Raw genomic sequence first — 17,205 nt, 5'->3', positions numbered from 1 at the left:
TCTCTCTTCCCACCCCCCCAACTCATGCTCTGTCTCTCTCTGTCTCGCAAAAATAAATAAACATTTAAAAAATTAAAAATAAAATAAAATACAGTAAACAGAGTAAGATATAAACCAACGAACTGAGGAAAATAAGTGTAATATAAATGTCAAAGGGTTTGGTTTCTTTTTTTTTAATTAAAAAAAATTTTTTTAATGCTTATTTATTCTAGAGAGAGAGGGAGAGAAAGCATGCGCATGAGTTGGGGAGGGGCAGAGAGAGAGGGGAAACAGAATCCGAAGCAGGCTCCAGGCTCTGAGCTGTCAGCACACAGCCCCGAACTCACAAGCCTTGAGATCGTGACCGAGTAAAAGCCCAACCGACTGAGCCACCCAGGAGCCCCAGGTTTGGTTTCTTAATTTGCAAAGAGTTATCACAAATCAATAAGAAAAACAATCCAAATAAAAATGGGTAAATGATGTGAATAGGAAAAAAAAAAAAACAGTCAATAAACTTATGAAAAGATATGCATTATTAAGTAGAAATCAGAACAGGTTATTATTTTTAACTTATAATATTAGCAAAGATAAAAAAAACCTTGATGATATTCAGTGTTAAAAAGGTGTGAAAAGTCATATTCTAAACACTAAAGGGAATGTAAATTGGTACAATATTTTGGAGGTTACTTTTACAGTATCTTTTTAAAGATATAAACTTCATATATCTCTGACTCAACATTCCATGTTTCAGGTAATCATCCTACAAATAAATTTCACACATGTATATTAAAATTTTGATACAAAGACTTTACTGCAAAATATTTGTAAAAAACAAAATGAAACTATCCAAACATCTGTCATTAGGGCATGAATTAAGTATATCATGATATACTGTTGTGAGAGAATTCTATGTAACTCAAAATAAATGAGGTAGATCAATACATACCGACAGAAAAGATGGTCAACGTTTATCTCTAGGTGAAAAAGGCAGGAAAATAACATTTGCATATGCATAGACCATATCTAGAAAACTACATAAGAAACATAAGGCATTTCCGGAGAAATGTAGTCTTTTCACTTTTCCTTTTGTATCTTTCTGTGCCATTTTTATTCTTTACAAGTATGTATTAAGGTTAGTCATTAAAAAGAACTTTAACGAAGAAGGGTCTTAAAAAAGTTTTCTTCATAGGAAGGTTCTCTTCATTAAAAACAGGAACGATATTTTGAAAATTTGCCAGAACTGCTTTCAAACACCCTTGAGCACCTTATTTATCTACAACTAACGATGCTTCCTATTTAATTAATGGATTAAAATGGGCCTCCGTGGGGGCGCCTGGGTGGCTCAATCCGTTAAGCGTCTGACTTCGGCCCAGGTCATCATCTTGCAGTTCGTGAGTTCGAGCCTCGAGTCGGGCTCTGTGCTGACAGCTCAGAGCCCAGAGCCTGCTTCAGATTCTGTGTCTCCCTCTCTCTCTGCCTCGTCCTCGCTCACTCTCTCCCTCAAAAATGAATAAACATTTTTGGGGCGCCTGGGTGGCGCAGTCGGTTAAGCGTCCGACTTCAGCCAGGTCACGATCTCGCGGTCCATGAGTTCGAGCCCTGCGTCGGGCTCTGGGCTGATGGCTCAGAGCCTGGAGCCTGTTTCCGATTCTGTGTCTCCCTCTCTCTCTGCCCCTCCCCCGTTCATGCTCTGTCTCTCTCTGTCCCAAAAATAAAATAAATGTTGAAGAAAAAAAAAATTTTTTTTTTTAAAAAATGAATAAACATTTAAAAAAAATTTTTTTTAAATAGGCTTCCAACCTCTTTCATATCCCAGCAAACACAGATGATGGTATTAGTTGTCTAGCATTGGACAAATGGGCACAGGTGGCTGCAGCCTGCCCAGCCCCACCTGCCAAGGCCAGCCTCCGAGTCCCTGCACCCCTGTGACCCGATGGCAGCCCCTGCCCACCAACTGGGAGACCCCTGTCCTAGGAGCATAGGAAGTTTTATCAAATACCACTTTAAGATAATTACTTTAAAATAATGCAGATCCTTTGGTTAGTATGTTATGATAAAAACAAGCAAAAATACAGTTGACCTTTGAACAACACAGGTTTGAACTGTGCAGGTCCATTCACACACAGATTCTCTTCAGTAAATACACTACAGTACTGTAAATGCATTTTCTCTTCTTTATAATTTTCTGAATAACATTTTCTTTTGTCTAAAGCTAGAGAAACTTTAGTACTATTATTGTAACAATTCAGTATATAATACACACAGAACGTGTTCATCGACTATGTTCTTGGTAAGGCTTTCGGTCAACAGTGGGCTATTAGTAATTCAGTCTCGAGGGAGTCAAAAATTATGCACAAATTTTTGACTGCAGGGGGCCAGCACCCCTAACCTCCACATGGTTCTCGAGCCAACTATAACATCATGGTATTAGAAGTCAGGCGAACAGGTTAGTTTTCTTTCTTTCTTTGTTGCTTTTCTTTTTTCTTTTCTTCTTTCTTGTCTCTTTGACAGCTAATGCCAGGAAGGAGGGACAGGGTGGGCTTCTGGAGGACTGGCCCACACTCTGTTTCTGGATCTGCGTGTCTGTATGGATCTATTCAATTTGTGAGAATCCGTTCGTTCACCACATGGAAGATCTGTGCACCTTTTTTGAATATTACACCTCAATTTTTTGAATATTACACCTCAATATAAAAATTTAAAGAGTATATTATAAACTTGGTCAAGTTAGTAAAAATAATGCAATATTTTTCTACAATATCATATACTAAGTCAAAAGCTATTACTTAGCACTTATGCCTTGCAGATCGCATAACAGAGAAGATTAAAGAAAACTTCCAAATTGGAATCCTCTCACGGAAACAATTTAAACTCCCCTAAGCCTTGAGGTTATCAGGATGTCAAATGGTTCATTGTGGAAGAGGTAAAAGAATTTTCTGAATCTCATATGCCAGGCGGGATTGATTCCCTGTCAGAAGGGTTACATATGCAAGGCATCAGCATTTTCCAACGGAGGAAACTGAGCCCCGGAAGTTACGTGATTTGCTACCATCATCGAGTTAGTTAAGTGGCAAAGCCAGGAAAGGTACTCCCGTCTGCCTACCCAGAGGCTTATGCACACTCAGCAGTGCCGCCTGGCAGGAGGCCGGCACAGCTGTGATGACAGTCGTACTGGCAGACCTAGAAACTTCTAACATCTAACAGGCCCCACCAATCTAGCAGGTTGGCCTTCCTGATCGACTGGTCTCTGCAAACTGACATTCCTGACAGAGCGCTGACTATGCATCCAAAGGGAGAGTTAAAGGAATAAAAGGAGCAAAGTAAAACGCTGCTTCCTGGACAGGTGAGCTGGGAAACGCAGAAAAGGTCAGAAAGCCTGGGCTCAGGGCCGCTCCCCACACACAGCCAGCCTCTGGACCCTGAGCAAAGCATTCAACACCCTACGCCTCAGTCTCTCACACCTGCAAATCAGGGACAGGAGGCATACTGCACTCGCAGACCGCACACTACAACCACACCAGGTGCTGTTGCTGTGCTGTCGATGTCGCTGTGCGTTAGAGCTGCTGGGGACACATTAGGACCTCCCTGCCGTCATCAAGATCCTGACACTGCACTTCGCCTTTTCGTGTTAATACATTCCCGGAAGTGAGAATCAGTCCTCCCAAAACACCTGGCCAGGACCTTGACATGGCGGTCTGCCTCCTTTGCTTCCACGGAAGTACTTCAAACCTGGTTCAATTATTATTAGTGTTTAAACACAATACTTTTAAAAAATATTTTCTAAAGTTTATTTATTTTGAGAGAGAAGAGAGAGAGCATGCACAAGTGGAGAAGGGGCAGAGAGAGAGAGAGGGAGAAAGAGAGAATCCAAGCAGGCTCCACACTGTCAGGACAGAACTGGACACAGGGCTCAGTCCCACGAATCATGAGATCATGACCTGAGCTGAGATCAAGAGTCGGTGGCTTAACAGACTGGGCCACCCAGGCGCCCCCAAAACACCTTGTATTTTCTAATAATTCCATTCTATCGAACCAGTGGTGCTCTGCTGTAAAGAAGTAATTTGTGACTAATAACAACTAAGGTTTGTGGCACAGCAAAGTAGTTAAGCGCACCGAGTTCTGGGGTTACACAAAGCTAGTTCTAATCCATGGAGCCTCACTTATTAGCAGAGAGTGTTTGTTCATGTTACTAACCCCCGAGCTTTCGTCTCCTCATCAGCAAGGTGGGGATAATAATACAACTCACCCTTACAAGTCCCAAAATACCATAATGTATGTAGAGCACTTACTCAGTGGGGGAGACTAAAGATGGCCACAGATTCTTGCCATTACTCCCATTAACAGGTAGAGTGCAAATCTCCTCCCTTTGCTTCTAGGCAGGCCTTAGTGACTTGCTCCATCAATTACATATGGCAGAAATGACATTCTGGGATCGGTGAGGCTAGGTCACAAGAAGCTTCCGCCCAAAGCTCATGAACACTCCCTCTGGACACAGCCAGCCCCCATGTGACACGGCTGCCTACCTGAGGCTCTAGGTTATGAAGAAGCCCAAGGTAACTGCATGGAGAGGCCACATGGAAGGAGACACTTGGTTAGCCCCAGCTAGTCCAGCCATCCCAGCCCAGGCACCAGACACGTGACTGACCCAGCCTGCAGATGGCTCCAGCCCCGGCCAGCATCCGACTGAAACAGCAAGGAAACCCCAGGCAAGAGCTGCCCTCTGAGCCCAGTCAAACCACAGAACTGTGAAAAAATAACGCACTGTTCTTTTAAGCTACAAAGTGTGGGGTAGTTTGTTACACGGCAACAGATAACTGAGACGCTCAGATGGTGTGTGGCACATGAGTTACACTCAGTACGTGGCAGCTGTTGGGATTACGGAGATACTCACACACCAGACTCAGGCTCAACCGTATAGCAACATCCTTCTTAATCGAAGGCATTCTGAAGTACTTTCTTGATTGGGGACGAATGGACTGTGTTTTGGTTTCAGCTCCAGGACTGTGTACCAATCTTGCTCAACTATTACTGACCCTGCAGGGGTTGGAGCAGGAGCAATTATAAATTCTTTTAGTGCCTGTAAGGAGGAAGCCAAGCACGTACGAAGACGCAGGCAGAGTGTAGCTACCCTGCTCAAAAGCGAGGACGAGGATGTGCACATGTGGTTAGCTGTGACACAACAGTGGTGATTCACAAGCCACAAGTGCAGGGCTGACGGAAGTGAAATGTCCAGTAATGCAATTCACATTAACAGCAGCAACATACTCAAATCAGTAAATTATACAATCAAAAGGTTAGCAACCATATTTTAAAAATATGTCTATTTTTATTGTACATCAGGTTACACTACTAAGATTAACTCATGAGGTGGCAATCTACAAATAATACAATTCATCTTTTTAAATAAGTATCTTTCTTCTGAAAACGTATAGACTGTATTTATCACTAGTTCCTTTTAAACCGAATTATTCTGGAAGGTCTTTATTTTATTTTATCTTATTTTGAATTTTTTTATTAACATTCATTTAGTTTTTGAGAGTCGGAGAGAGACAGAGCACAGGCAGGGGAGGTGCAGAGAGAGGGAGACACAGAATTGGAAGCAGGCTCCAGGCTCTGAGCTGTCAGCACAGAGCCCGATGCGGGACTCGAACCCACGAACCGTGAGATCATGACCCGAGCCGAGGCCGGTCGCTTAACCGACTGAGCCACCCAGGCACCCCTATTTTTTTTTTTTTTTTTGGAAGATCTTTAAATGACTGAGTTCATGACTCCCATGTCTATATAAATCATGCTTTTATGAGAAGAACGTTCTTTAAAAAGCCTAATGCAGGGGCGCCTGGGTGGCGCAGTCGGTTGAGCGTCCGACTTCAGCCAGGTCACGATCTCGCGGTCTGTGAGTTCGAGCCCCGCGTCAGGCTCTGGGCGGATGGCTCAGAGCCTCGAGCCTGTTTCCGATTCTATGTCTCCCTCTCTCTCTGCCCTCCCCCGTTCATGCTCTGTCTCTCTCTGTCCCAAAAATAAATAAACGTTGAAAAAAAAAAATTAAAAAAAAAAAAAAAGCCTAATGCATTCTTTGCTTTATTTAGCCACATACCCTCTGAGGCTTCAACAGAATCCAGGTATCCCTGGGAAGGTCTAGGATTATCAAGGCTGTCCGTGGCCTGCGTCACATCAAAAAAAGGAGCAAGACAGTTGAGGCCTTACTCCCCTAGGAATAGCACCCTAGGCCAGCACTGGGCACAGCTCAACACACACACCTCCACGTCGCAACAGGCATGCCCAGGGACCCTGATTCCTGGAAATACAGCCTCCTTTTCCACAGTCCTGCAACATACTTCATGAAGGACAACAGCTTCCATTAGCCCACAGCCAACCTCAGCGGTCAGAGTAGTTTTTCTCAGGCCCTTTGAAGACTCCATAGGCTTTTTTAAGGGGAAAAGCAATCCCATGGATCCTAAGGTAAACATTAACGACGGAGTAAATACATACAAATAATAAACGTACACACAAACTGCTTATGCTATTCTGAAACCACAAAATAAAGGTAAACATATTAATTAAATACAAATTAAACTCCAAAGCCAACAACATTCAGATGAGTATCCATCTCCTGTGATGGATAATGCTGCTCTGTTTAACTGAAACAGCTCAGGGCTGGGGAGCACCCTGAGGTCAGCGTGCTGTCACCATGTGATGGTGTAATTCTCTCCTACTCCACACATAATCTGTCAGCAAAGGGTTCGCTTCTACCTTCAAACAACCCACGCAGGACCCCGTGCATCGCTGAGGCTGCCGCGCCCTGGTAGAAATCACCACGACCTGGTCTTCTGCCAGTTCCCTGCCTGCGGACCACCCTCCACGCAGCAGCTGCGACCATCCACATAAAAGGGAGGTCAGACCTTGGCTACTGCTCTGCCCAAGACCTTCAACAGCACCCCCTGCCCACCAGAGGCCCAGGAAATGCCACAGTTCCCAACCTGCCCACCAGACGCCATGGGCTCAGGCCCCAAACCGCCTCCTGCTTCCTTCCCAGTGATCACTGTGCTCCGGCCCCACTGGGCCACCCGCCGGCACACAAACTCACCAGGCGTGCCCCTCCCACCCCAGCCCTGGGGTCCCCTCTGCCAGCTCAGGAATACTGCCTCTGTGTCTTTACTCAAGGGCCTTCCTCAGGCCCCTACTCAACCACCCCCTAACCAGCCCTCCCAGTGCGCCCACCTGCCTTCTCTCCATAGTATATATCACAATCTGCCGTACTAGGTATTTACAAGCAGTAGCCACTCCTGCTGGATGTCCACTCCACAAGGTCAGGACCGTGGGTCTGATTTGTTGCCTGCTGTATGCCCAAGCCCTTGAACAGCACCTGGAAAATATCTGTCACCTGTGCTGCAGGGTCACTTGGTCTTCACATGGCCTCACGCATTATCTCTGTACTCTGCCTCCGTTCTTATCTCATTAGCCAGCTTTTACGGGCACCGAAGCTGTGATGCAGTTTTGTCACACGGTGATCACCCTGAAGATCCACGACGTACTTTTATCTATTTTTTTAAAGAACAGCATTGAAATGAACGGGCACAGAAAACTACAGACCCCACGGGACAGAATGACAGACCCGCTACTTTCCGAAACCCCATCTTGAGAAACCCTAGATTCGGGAACGGTGGGGAAGGCAGAGTTGTTGTGACTCAAGTGGTCACCATGAGGCCAAATAATGACGCGCACAGATGAGAGCACAGTGTGACCTGAGAAGCCACTCGAGTGTCTGTCCTGTTGATGACAGAGCTGGCATGCCACAGCTTACAGGCACAACCTTCACGTTTCAAGGACCTCTCACAGTCTGACCCACATTACTTTCCGGTTTTATTATCAATTTGTCAGTTATTTCCAGTAACGACCAAACGGATCTCTACCCGTCAAACATCTCCTTGGCCCTGCAAGAAGTTTTTATAGGTTTTAAATTAATTACACAAGCAATGCGTGCTCATTAAATAAACCAATGAAGAGAAAGAAGTGATTTATAAGTGCAAATTAGTCCCTGCCCCACGGGGATAACCACTTGACAAATGAGTCTCTTTAGAACCTTTTCCTGTCAGTGGATGTGTATGGTAAGCATCGCCTCTCCCACTCACTCCCCAACACTTCCCTCCTCTGCGCTGGGCCAACGTGGCTCAGCAGCGGGCACCCACATGCCCTCCCTGGCCTCTCCCAAACTCCTTGGCCCTTCCTTGGAAACATCAGGCAACGAAGCATCATGTGACATCCCGCAGGGTCGCCTGGGGTTGTTTCCCATGTGCGCCCTATCACACCAAGTACATTGCTGGAGCGTAAACCTCAAGGACATCGTCCCTTCCTCTCTGGGAAACTGTTCTATGCGCCTACAGCCTCCCAGCCATGCAGCAAGCTCCATTCATCTCTCAAGGCACACGGCTCTCAGTTAAACCCTCATTTACTATGAAAAATAAGCCCACTGCCCCAAACAAAGGAGGGTCGTGGAGACTCAGAGCACAGTGAAGGGAGGCTTTAATCAACATTCTTGGAAGAGCAGATGTCTGATGGACAGGCACACTCGGGGCAGTTACAGCAGGCAATTTACCTCCTAGTGTGCAAGTCCCTCCCCTGATTCCTCATTGGCTGAGTACTACAGACATTACAGCCTTACCCGGAAGTCGCCTATGCCCATGTAAGGCAAAAAGTAGTCTGATGGGAACAACTGTACATTCCTTGAGGTGCCACAGACTTCAGTTCTTTGGGGCATGCTCACTGCGGAGCACATGAAAAACAAGCCCACGGAATGGAGAAGGGAAGAAGAACCAGGAAGTGAAGGGTCTAAGGGTTTGGGACTCCACTGGGCGGAGGTGGGGGGAGTCGTACCTATTTCCAATAGGTTTTAAACCTACTGTTAACTAGACAGCACAGCTTTTATTTGGTATTTCTGAAAATGAATCATCTCACTTCTCGCATTTACTTTATACAGATCCCTGTTTGCCAGCATTACTCTCCAAAGGGTAAAGCTGGCCGGGTTTTCTGGTCTATCCTGGCAGCAGAAGGGAAGGTCACCGGGATCGGCTCAGCACACACTCCCCACTCAGCAGTGGGGGAGCAAGTGAAGAGTAGGCTAGAAACATTCCCTCTGTGAGCTAAGCCCTAGATGCCTCTTTCAAGAAGGACAGTCTGATGATTCATCGATGAGAAGTGGGGAGAATAAGAAAACAAATTAAGACGATGGGAGAAAATGATCCTGCAGGGCAGGAAAGAACAGAGACAACGGAAAAAACACAGAGCAAGACAGTGAACTTGATGTCGACCATAAAATTACAAGTGGTCATCTGAACATAACACCAGAGACAAGGAAAGAACAGGAGTTGCAAGATGGGGAACAGGAGGTGAAGGAGGGCAGGTAGGACGATTTCCTCATACCCACAGGATTTCCCGCTTACGACAGGAAACAAGACTGTGGCAAGTTTGTACAATTATATGTCATTATAAAGAAATGAGGCTCAAGGCGTCATCCTGGATCCCTCATCTTTGTGATCACAAATGAAAATTTATCACTTCACTAATCAATCATTGTCCCACCTCATAATTAGATTCAAAATTTAATTAAGACGAGCATGTGTTGGGGCGCCTGGGTGGCTCAGTTGGTTAAGCATCCGACTTCGGCTCAGGTCATGATCTCGCGGTCCATGAGTTCGAGCCCCGCGTCGGGCTCTGTGCTGACAGCTCAGAGCCTGGAGCCTGCTTCGGATTCTGTGTCTCCCTCTCTCTCTGACCCTCCCCCATTCATGCTCTGTCTCTGTCTCAAAAATAAACATTAAAAAAATTAAAAAAAAAAAAAAGATGAGCATGTGTTACTTTATAATGAAGAAAACAGCTCTTCAGAAGATTATTATGGAAAAGGTTAGAAAATTTTTCACTTCTGAAATGAGAGGTAAGGCCATGAAATATGAAGGATTGATGCTATGCTTTTTTTCTTCTTAAAAAAAAAAAGACTTTTTAAAAATCATTATTAGAGACCGAGAGAGAGCACGAGCAGGAAAGAGAGGGGGGCAAAGGAGGAAAGAATCTCAGGCAGCCTCCATGCTCAGCATGGAGCCCAATGCAGGGCTTGATCCCAGGACCCTGGGATCATGACCTGAGCTGAAATCAAGAACCAGATGCTCAACAGACTGAGGTATCCAGGCACCCCCCAAAAAGACTTTCTTAATTAAGCTTGCCATAAATCTAAATACCCTGGCTAATAGTCTGACCAGAAAAAAAACAAAAAACAAAACTTGCCCTTTGCCGTCAGAGGGCAAGTGGGCAAGTTCTAAGTGATGCTCTTCATGCACAGGTGTGTGCGTGGGTGTCTCTCTCCCCCGCCCATCTCCCCCCACCTTCCCTACTCTTGTCTTTCTTTCTCTGTCCCTGCACCAGCTCTCCCTCTCTCTCCCTCCGTTTCAGGGAAATCTTTGATAGAGGCACCTTTTAGGACTAGGCATTCTATCTGCAGATCCCAGTTAGAATACTGACTCCATGAGAGAAGAAAGGAAGTGATACTGGATAGTGCAGGTATCTTTTTCTTCTAGAAAAGCACATACTGTTGATAAAAAGGGATCCAGCTCTCTGCTACCCTGTGCAAAGCAGAGAAAATAGGAGGGAACCGATTTCCCCTATATTCTGTTGGCTCTCCAACAGGGCTCATTCAAATTCTGGTAATCCAGCTCTTCCAGGAGCCTCCCAGGGAACTGAAAGCAGCCTCGGCTACCTTCTGGGTTAAATCCTAAGCGAGCAGAAGGTTCATGACCTCCAGAGAAGTCAGAGCAGGTCTGAGGTATTCGAAGCAAGGAAATAGATCAGAAAAAGATTCGTCGAAACAGAAGATTCCACAGTGAGAAACCCATCCAGTGACCCCGATGTTCAGTCCCTCTTTTCTTTTCCTTATTTCAGCTGACAAAGAGTTAGACATCAAGAGAGACAACTCTGGTTCCTCAGGACCTACTCAACTCTCAGCAGCTCAGTGGTCACACCATGCGACTCAAGTCACAAAACCGAAGTCAAACCCCAGGTAAAGCAGAAGCCCCATGTGGTCTCTGACACAGACAGAGCATCCTCACCACCACCCTACCGACCTGCTCCTCCCCTCCTGGAGCTCCCGTGCCCCTCCCCCAACTCCGGGCCATATCTGCTTTTCCATATAACACTTACCGCCTTCTAACCAGCCAGAGAATCTGTTTTCCCACCTTTCTGCTAAAACGTAAGCTCCATAAGGTCAAAGCCCTTTGTTTTGCTCAGACATACCACTGCCTGGCACTTGTAGAAGCTAAGAGATAATTTGTGGAATGAGTGCCATAAAGGTAAGTGGGAAAGAAAACTGTAATATACACGGGCACATAAAAAATAAGACCATTCAACATCAAGTATGTTGTCTGCTCACCAACATGCGTAACCCAGTAGAAGCAACGAGGTGGCAACTAGAAAAAATTGAGACCTTGGGACTTTCTACAAGGTAAGTGGCCTGGATTCGTGGCAGAAAAAAGGAGGGGAGCTGTTTTAGATGAGGGACATGACAAGCAAATGTAGTACATGGTCTCCGTGGATTTCTTAAACAGCTATCAAGGTCATTTGGGGACAACTGGAAACTCTGAGTATGAACTACATACACGATACCATTATATATCTGTGTTCAGTTCCGGGCATTACAGTCGTGAAGGAGAACGTCCTTTCTTCTAAAAGACACATAATTATATAGGAGTCAAGTGTCATAATGTCTGCAATTTACTTTCAGAGGGTTCAGGGAAAAAATACATTAGAGAGAGAAAGAGATAAAAAGCAAGAGAGCGGCAAGATGTTATTCCCACTGAATCTAGGGGAGAGACTTACGGGCATTTGTTGCTCTGCTCTTTCAAATGTTTGTGAGTTTGAGACGTTTCAAAATCAAAGAAGGGAAAGAGGGAGTTAAAAATAAAAGACCCCATTCTAGGGAGGTAGTGGGGTCAACAGGACGGTGGTCAGCCCAGGAGTGGAAGGGCTGTGCGCCCTGCCTCCCTCACTTTCCAGTCACCTCAGCCCTCCAGAAAATACCATGAGAACCAGAGTCCCACCTGCTCTCCCCAAGGCCTGAAGTCCACACCCAGTTTCCATTCTTGTCAAAGCCCTGTGTGTTCTTTGAGGCACTCTTCAAATCCTTCCTTCTTGGAGATACCTTCCCAGATTCCTCCTTTCCCAGCCCCCCTGTATTCAATTTAACTTCCTTGTCTCCCGCTGTACCATGTGACAGGATCCCACTCATCGCCATGGCCACGAATGTTAGTTCCTGTGCAGGTGCCTGTCTTCCCTGCCCGACCAGAAATCTCTCCATCACCAGCAGGGACCAGAACCCCGTCTTCCCGGTCTTCTGTCTCCAGCAGAGTTAGCCCAGCAGGCAGTCAAAACAGACGTGGTGCAAAAACTTTCTACCCCTCACCTGTCCTCACGTCTAATAAGACGGATGGCGGTCAGTATGTATCATAATCTTACTCTATTCCTTCTGCTGTGCTTGGCTCTGTGGTAAGTGCCGTCACAGGAATACAAGTGATGTCATTTAGGTCACTGCTTTTGTGTCCACATCCCAGGAAAGGTAGAGGGCTTCAAAGACAAGGCTCATGGCTGTCCTACCTACCTGCAGCCACCCACAGCAGCTCCTGGCATGAAAGAATCACTAGATAGATGGTGAGCGGTTGAACGGATGAATGCCTATTCCATTTTCAAGCACGTATTGGAAATTGTAAAAATAAAGATAAATCAAAGTGTAGTATCTGCAGAGACAGGCAAGCCCTAAAAGTAATCTAACTTGCTGGACACAATTAAATGTGAAGACCTTTTGTAACTCACGAGCTCAAAATCTTTTTGTGCCCTAGCATCTTAGAAAGTAAAGTTTTATATTTTCCAATGGCAATGGCCTTGGAGCAGTCCCGAGGGATACAGCAGACAAATTCATGAGAACAGTGACACCGGGCCAGGGGAAAGGGTGGGGGCCACATGCCTCACAAGGGATGGGGAGGGACCACAAGAAGTTTGAAAGTGCCTGCAAGTGACTCTGACGCATATCCCAGGGAGCACTGAGCTCAGAAGGCTGAGAGAGAGATGTAGCCATCACTGACCCTGAAGAAAAAAGGAACAAAGAGACCCTGGCGGAGTCCACCAGACCCTGGCGGAGTCCATCGACCCTGGCGGGTGCTCGGTGTTATCATACGTTGGGCGCTCCCAGAAGACATCCCACTATGTCATTCGTATTTATTTTCAACCCAGTACCACGCTTTCCACAAAGGGTTCAATTTAATACAGGAATCAGGTTTGGTAAGAAACAGATTAGATTTCTAGCCTCTCTCTACACCCTCCCCCACCAACCCCCCACACCCCAAGAAATGGGGTTTCTGGGAAAAAATGAAAATGAGTTATGGTAGAATCTCTTGGAAAGCAATTCGGATGAGTGCCTGGCCCAATCCTCCCCGTCCTACACATTCCATCCTTCCACGATGACCCAACCAGATGCACCTAGTCTTATGAATGCTTTCAGTGACGGAGTGCTCACTATCACTCAAAGTAGCCCATTTGAGGGTCCATAGCTCTGACTGATCTGCTTATCTGTCCCACCCTTGGGTCCTAGAGCCTCTGGGGAGCACACAGTCCCCTCACGGGAAGGCCCTGCACACAGCTGAGGTCTCTGCTGCCCAGACGCCACACCAATCCCAGGTGTTTGCTCTGTGATGAACCATCACCCGGATCCTAGCAGGAAGATGAGCACCAAGCTCCTTGCCAGAAGCAGGGACACCCTCAGCTGTGTTTTAACCATGCCACTCAAGCTGTTGAGGAAGTGGCAGAAATCTCTAAACTGTCGTCAAGACAACCAAAGCCCAAATATAAATCTCTTTGGGATTCCATCCGGAAGCAGTTTTTAAGCGTACACACCCAGAGGAAATAATAGAAGAAAAGGAAGATCCTCTCCGCCCCCTCCTCCTCCTCCTCTTCTCCCTTCTCTCCCTCTCTCCCTCTCTCTCCCCCTCCCCTTGCTTTCTGCCACGTGGTGATGTGTGTTAAAAATGCACACTGGGAAGCTTTCCACCTTCGGGGTTGGAACAGCTGCTGCCTCGATATTGTTTTTGTTAGTTTTTTTTTTTTTTTTTTTAACGTACTTCGCTCTTTTTAAGGGCATTGTTTTCAAGCTACATGTTTCATAATACTAATTCAGATTACAAAGTGGGATGATTGGCACTTTACTGACAAGAACGGGACCCACGGGTCCTGGGTGTCTAATAAGGACCCCTTTTCACCGTGTGCCCCTGGCAAGCACACCGTCCTGCGTGGCTAGCTGGTTTATCCCAGGAAAGGGCATTCACAAAGGCTTAGGATAAACACGAGAAAAGCCACCCATGACAGCAATGAGAGCCAAGAATTTATAACAGGTAGCCTAAATAAACCCAATGCTCTTGAGTCCTTGGTTTGAATGCACAAAGCATTCAGGGAATGCTCCCCAGACTGCTGTTGACTCCATCTGGGAGCACTGACCAAAAGAAGCAAGACAGACATGCTGAACTTCATGGTCGTGAAAGGCACAGGTACAGGCGGGGAAGACCTGTCATCTGGCTTATTCCACCTGTCGAGAATGACCCTCCCGCTGGGAACCTCCGACCCCGCAGAGGCTGCAGACCACAGCTAAGAGGGATAAAAGTCTGCACTGCCCACACTTTGTGCCTTAAATGGGAAGTGCATCCTCGAATAGCCACGCAACACTCAAGGCCGATGGCCGGGCACAAAACGACTAGCCCCTCAGCCTCCCCAGTGAGACAGCCAGACTTCAGTTAGGAGCTCTGCATTCTCCATCACCTTCTCAAGGGGGCACAAAAGAAAGTGACATGACAGAGGGCATGGCTTCTAAGGTCTCAGTCCGACTGAGACTTCAGGAAGATGTCGTGGCTGAAAAACAGGAAGCTGAGTGCTAGCCATGTGTAAGACTGCCTCTAGAAAAGAGACCTCCCGACAAAGAGAACCCAAAAGAGCCCAAGGCTCCTGCTAAAATTTTGAGGACTTTTGGCCTTGTTCTTGATTCCTTCTTTTAGTCACCGACCTGCAAGGTTCTCTCTCAAATTAAGAGAGTGAACCCAAGGTGGTTAAAATGGCTTTGAACTCACCCAAATGCTATCTCACCCAGAGAACCCCCCTATAGGAATGAGCAGCTAAGAATACAGCCTATCACGCACATCTTACCCAGGACAGGCCCAGGCAAACCACAGGACCTAACAAATTTCACTCAGTGTGGGGGATAAGGTCACTGGCCCTCTGACCTAAACAAAACTAAAACCTAGAGCCACTCTCACAAAAAAGAAGGCCGCTGGGGTGCCTGGGTGGCTTAGTTGGCTAATCGTCCGACTTGGCCTCAGGTCATGATCTCACAGTTCTCGTGGGTTCGAGCCCCGCATCGGGCTCTGTGCTGACAGCCTGGAGGCTACTTCCAATTCTGGTCTCCCTCTCTCTCTGCCCCTCCCCCACTTGTGCTCTGTCTCTCTCTCAAAAACAAATAAATGTAAAAATATAAATAAATAAATAAATAAATAAATAAATAAATAAATAAAAGAAGGCCGCTGACATGGTGTTACGGGAATGATGCTTCAAAGCTTCCATCCGCCCAGAAAAACCTTCTTGCTCTGCTCTGGCAGGGCTGCGTCCTCCCAAGCCAAACTCCTACCAACAGAGCCACTGCAAAGAACCAGGGTGAGGCACGGTCTCCAGGAAGCCAGCTAAAAGGATATGTTTCATTCGCAGAGATAAAAGAAAAGAAGTAAAGGGACTTCCTCCAGCTCTCTCATACACCAGGCTTACTAATTGTCACCCTGGAATCACAGGTTAGCAGGACATGGTACCCTGTATCTTAGCAGATCATCTGGTATAGTCCTCTGCTTTAAAAGGGAAGATGTTATGACATCCATTTTATAGATGAGGCAACTGAAGTACTTGCCCAGAATTGCACGGCCAGTGATCCATTTCCTTGTAGAAGGATACGGAGACTCATCCCTGAACAGTGAAAATAATTCCTGTGATGAGTAGCACTTGTGCCTCCTAAGTAGATGACAAAGGAGAAAGCGTGGGGCAGGGGGACTTGGGGGGAGCCAAAACATCTCCTACTTCATTTACTCCCGAGGCCCATCCTGGCACACACAACACACATCAAAGTTGCTCTTGATTCCTTGGGACACATGAGGCTGGAATGACCCCTCGCAAGGAAAACACGAGATTCCCGGAATTTATGTCGAAACCATGTTGGAGAGCCCCACAGAGGGTAAAACCCACACTGCAACACAAATAAAGGTCAGCGGAGGAAGACCGGGGCAGGATCCTTTTCCAGATCCCAGCTGGGGCTGAGCAAGGCAGGAGGGCAGGAACACTGGGTAGTTTGTGCCCAGGGTGACAGAGAAGGGAGGGCCTTTGCCAGGTCCCCTGGAATTCTAGGCGAACCGGACAATCTGGTGTGAATGACAGTGATGGAAGACAGTTGAGAACACTGTCCAGCCAGAAGTGCCAAAGGAGCCTAGATGGAGCCTAGACACCTGGCTGGTCTGGTACAATTCAGTCCTAACCTGGGACCATTTCCTCAGCATAGGCTTCCCGTACATCCAGGACATCCGTCTCCCATCTCGACAGACCAGTGAGCCTTTCTTCTAAATAACGATGGGTCTACCCCTCTGCTGTTCTTTTTGTAGGAAATGGTTTTCTTGGGAGACCAGACTTGCCAGGGGCAGTACCCCAGGCATCGATGCCGAAGGCTGCTGAAAACACGGCTTAAAACCATCTCTTTCAAAAGAAGAAATTCTGGAATTTGGTGTGGGCACCCGAAAGGAAATGACCCTATTATCTGAGCTCTCTGCCGCGGGTCTTCCAGGGCCTGCCCTGTGTCACCCGGCAGGTCTGCCCAGAGCAAAGGGCTTGGGTATTTCTGTCTTTGTTTCTGGCTTCTTCCACATTTCCTCAGACTCCTCAGAAAGACCCACTCGGGGAGGGGAAGCGGTGAGAGGGGAGAACTTTCTCATCCTGCACAGAAGTTTTCGGGCGCATTGCTCTCCAGCACTTTTCTCTTCACCTTCCAGCCGGGGCATCCCCTCGCATTTTCTCGCGTCTGGCTGGGCTTTCTCTCCCACCTACCCCCCCCCCGCCCTCCCCCTCCCCCTCCCGCTCTCCCCAAAAAGTGAATAAACCAATTGCCCCCGAGACGCAAAA

The 17,205-nt window shown here is 46.8% G+C and overlaps 1 protein-coding gene across 2 annotated transcripts in view; it reads right to left on the bottom strand.

Moving 5' to 3' along the window:
* Positions 1–17,205, bottom strand: part of RAB31 (RAB31, member RAS oncogene family) — a 135,830-nt gene that overhangs the window by 117,813 nt on the left and 812 nt on the right. The window lies entirely within an intron of this gene.

The sequence above is a fragment of the Herpailurus yagouaroundi genome, unplaced genomic scaffold (genome assembly GCF_014898765.1).
Source record: "Herpailurus yagouaroundi ecotype Mexico unplaced genomic scaffold, PumYag 142, whole genome shotgun sequence".
Taxonomy (NCBI): domain Eukaryota; kingdom Metazoa; phylum Chordata; class Mammalia; order Carnivora; family Felidae; genus Herpailurus; species Herpailurus yagouaroundi.
This window is presented reverse-complemented; position numbering and strand designations above follow the sequence as displayed.